Genomic DNA, 4,896 nt, shown 5'->3' on the forward strand with positions numbered 1-4,896 from the left:
CTGTTGCCAAAATGAACTCTATCCACCTTGTTCTTTCCCTTGCTGCCTCTTTCAAATGGGAAGTCCAGCCTTGTATGTTAGCCTAAGAAATCCCTTTATGGTCTCAATAAATCCCCTCGAGCTTGGTATGCCAAAATGGATAGCTTTCTTTTAGATACTAGCTTTTCTAGGTGTCATTCTAATAATACTGTCTACACCAAGAAAGTGGTTAAGTCTCTTATCATTCTTGTTCTTTATGTTGATGATCTTATCCTTACTGGTAGTGATCCCAACCTTATTAACCATGTGAAGTCTAGCCTTAAAAAGAAGTTTGAAATGACAGACTTAGGACACTTGCATTATTTTCTTGGTCTTCAAGTCTTACAAACCAAAGAAGGTATTTCCATTTCCTAGTCCAAGTATGTCTGTGATCTTCTATGCCACTTTCACATGGAAGAATGTAAGCTTGCCCCTTCTCCCTTTCAATCTGGAGCCAAACTTTCAGTTGCTTGTACTTCCCCTGAAGTTGATGCTACCTTATACCATTAGCTTGTAGGGAAACTTTTGTATCTGACCCATACCTGTCCTGGCTTTTCCTTTGTTGTTGGCCTTATTTCTCAGTTTATGCAAAACCCACATGAAATTCATTGGAAAGAAGATTAAAGAATATTTTGTTATGTTCCAGGTACAGTTCAGTTTGGTATTCATTATAGTGCAGAAGCATCTCCTTTATTGGTTGGTTTCATTGATTCTGATTGGGCTGGTGACCCTGATGATCGAAAGTCTACTGCAGGTTATGTCTTCACTCTTGGTTCTGGACCTATTACATGGGCTTGCAAGAAACAAAGTGCCATTTCTCTTTCTTCAATAGAAGCAGAGTATCATGGTTTCGTAGAAGCTAGTATGGAAACCTTGTGGCTTCATTAGATCCTGCCAGAGTTTGGCTTTCAGCAGGAGCATTTGACTACACTTTGGTGTGATAATGAAAGTGCCATTCAACTATCCAAAGATCGAATCCAACATCAACGCAACAAACACATTGAACTACACATGCACTTCATCAGAAAGATCATTCATGACCATGTTCTTGAAGTGAAATATTGTTCAACCGATGATCAAGTTGCAAACATCTTTACAAAGGCTCTCACAGAGGTGAAGTTTACTAAACTTTGATTTATGGTTGGATTTCAGGAAGTTTTCACTAAGGGGGGATAGGCTCTAATGCCTCCTTCCTTCTCCTATTGTGTCATATTTGTACATCCTTCAATCCTATCCCATTTTTTTCTTAAGCAGGTATGTTAGGATATTATGACACATATGAAATAGTTAAGTATAACTTGGCCTAGTGTAGAGTTACGTAAAGCGTGTTTCTTTTCTATGTAATTTTGTAACTTACAATCCAACGATCACAATATGTTTTGGACATGAAGTGATCCGACATCGCATTCTCTCCTTGGTATTACCGACACTTGATCCGTGGCTTAACACCCAATTGGTCCATGATCTCTATTTAAAGAGCATGGAGGGTCATTTGTAAGGTGACTTTTCATGAGAGAAGCTTATGAAAATTTTCTTTATTTTATATTAATAAATTTCCTGAAGTGGATGCATTGGCTTAGGCCGTGGGCTGTTTTCCCTCTTTGAGGGTTTTAACCACATCAAGAATACTAGTTTATTGATCTGTGCTCTGTTTGTGAGAGGTGTCCTTTGGTGTTCTATCTAAGGAACTTACCCTATAAATTCCTACAATAAACACCAACCTACTAAATAAACCAATCCCCATAGCTCCAAATATTTATAGGTACCAACTTAATGAAAACATCAATCCCCACTACTCCAAATATTTATAGATACCAACCTACTAGAGACATCAATCACCACCACTAAGAACCATCTTAGCAAGAGAAACCAATCACCACCGCTAAGCACCATCTTAATGAGAGACACCAATCTATTTATTTGAGCAACAATCCACAAATAAAACTCTTCTTTAATGTATATAAATTTTTCAGAACCTGATATCATTCACATTACCTTCACAGAGTTTTCTTACTACTTTTGCCTTCACCAAGCCTACTCGCTGCTCATGCCTTCACTAGATCTTCTCACTACTTCTTCCTTTACTGTATTTGACCAAAACTTGAGTCTTTAAATCAAATTGATGGTAACTATCCCAAATCTTGTTTTTTTTTACATCTTCCCCAAAATAAACTTGTATAACATGCCATGTATCCAATTTTGCAAATCTAAATTTGAAATTTTTACTTGAGGTACTTCTATATATCTTTGCATCTCTATGAAAAATTAACATTTTGAAAAATTCCTAAAAAGAAGTTATAAAAAACATGTCAAGATGACCTATTTGAACCTCATTTAATGGCCAATAATAATTTTTCACTTCCACATGACATATCTCTAAAAGTATCACCAAACCCTGAAATTTTTATCTGAGGTGATTCGATATGTCTCCTCAAATATCTGAAATTTGCACTGTGAAAAGTCATAGAAACAAAGTTATAGCCAAAATGCCATGTTGACCTTTTGAAACTAATTTTAGGACCATTCAGAAACCCTAACTTCCATAGAGTATATCTCTAAAATTTTAATGAAACAATGATTGAAATTTTGACCAAAGGTACCCAAGAATATCTCCTACATCTCACCAATATTGCATAGTTTGAAACATCCCAAAAAATAGGTCATTGCGAAAATGCCAAATTGACCTGTTTGAAACTAATTTCAGGAGAATTTAGGAACCCTGACAACCATTGGTCATATCTTAAAAACTATAATGAACCAACGTTTTAAATTTTGACCACCTAGACCTAAAGATATTTCCTTCATCTATTCAAACTTTCATTATTTGAAGCATCTCAAAAAATAAGTTGTTGTGAAAATGCAAAACTGGATTGCTTAAAATTAATTTCAAGAGCATTCAAGAGACCTAACTTCCATAGGGAATTTATTAGAAAATGTGATCAACCAATGTTTGAAACTTTGATCACATGTACGCATGGATATCATCTTCGTCTCTTCAAAATTTCATATGTTGAAACATTATAGAGAATAAGATATAGAAAAATCACGAGATGACTCATTTGAAGCATATTTTAAGACCAACCACAAACCCTATGTTCCACAACTTATATCTCTAAAAGTATAGAAAACCAAGATATAAAAGTTTATCTAGATGTTCCCCTCAATCTATCTTCAATATGCTAAAAATTTAACCATTTGAAGCATCTCAAGGAAGACGTTATAATGAAAATTCCAAGATGACTAGTTCACTCAGCAAATGACATTTTTACTCTCACACACTTTCCTTAAATTGCTTTCTACTTTATACATTATCATAACCTTTCATGAAAAGACAAAGTTACATTAATTCATTAATTAAATAATTAATTTCTCTTTTTATTTCACTTTTCCAAATATCATGTGAAAATACCACAATCTTCCTAAACCATGGGTTTGAAACCACTATTTCTCTTTTTAACTTCTCATTTCTCATGAGTACCCCATTTTTAATATACCTAGATACTTATATATAATATCAATGATATAAACCCTTTAACATAAATAAAAACACTTGATCAACACTTTTAATCATAATTTGAAGGAATTTTTATCAATCATTTGTACACACAAAATATGATTCTATGAAATTTTGCCCTTTATGAGTTAGAGCTAAATTTACTTTTGTTCTTGTGATCATGTGTAAGGTTGATTTTTATGTAACATCCATCGACATAGCTCCATTTTCACTTTCATTTTTGTAATTTTTGTATAACATTAGTTGATAGACCACCATTTTCATTTTCATTTTCATTTTCATTACTTTTTACTATAAATTCTCTATCAATAAAAATTGCTCAGTATTAGTTTATCAACGGTGTTGTTTATGAGTTGCACCTAAAATATTTATCAGTAAACACTACTACGTTAAATATTATGAATGCATATATTATTCCTCTACAATGTATGTGATTCTCTAATCCTTCCATATTTAATCTTAATTTTCATTACCCTTCCATTTTCCTTGTTATAACCAATTCCTCATAAAGGGAATCCCTATTATGAATGGAGGTGAATTTTATTTAAAATCAAAGCCTACACCTTAGCACACATAATCTCTAATACAACAACATTGATTAAATTGAGAGTCAACCAACCAAAATATAAGTTAAATGATTATATTAGACCAATAAATACCAATAAGAGAATGGAATGCACTACACTTTAATTTATTCATATCAATTTCGAAAATAAGAATCACATTAACCTTAGTTATACATTAAACTGATATATAACATATAGATCTCACGTGGGTTTAAAGTCACTAGATTAAGGTTTTGGTTCGGGTATAAACTACAAACCTTAAATATAAAATAAATAAATAAATAAATTGAGCAAGCAATGAAAAGTTTAATTCTCAAAAGCACGCAACTTGATGGGGAAATTAAAATCATCATTCTAGGGGTGTTTAGAGAGCTTGGAAATTCCATGGATGCCTTGGTCGATAAGTAATATGGGAGGAACATACTTGGAGGAGACCTCGAAGAGGACCCAAAGATATTATGTAGTACATACAAACCACCATGAGTCAAAATTCCTTGTATCTGATTATATGCCACTACAATGTTTGATTCCCTGGTGGTGCTCTCTTCTTCTGCATCCACAATCTACAAACCCTCTTCTTCTTCCCCTATAAGTTGCTTCTTCTTTTGCTAATTCCAGACACCTAGTAAAAACATGGAGTGATACAACATTGATCTGATCTCAAAATGGAATGGATTCAATGAATGTGGCTCCCTTGGTTCTCTTGTTCACATAGGTTGACATGATCATGGATGAATGGACATCAATGTCAAAGCCCATCTAGAACTTGAAGAAGCATGTAGTTTTCATTGTAGACTT

This window comes from Pinus tabuliformis, chromosome 7, assembly GCF_031772625.1.
Source record: "Pinus tabuliformis cultivar Carrire ecotype Pingquan chromosome 7, CPIR1, whole genome shotgun sequence".
Classification (NCBI taxonomy): domain Eukaryota; kingdom Viridiplantae; phylum Streptophyta; class Pinopsida; order Pinales; family Pinaceae; genus Pinus; species Pinus tabuliformis.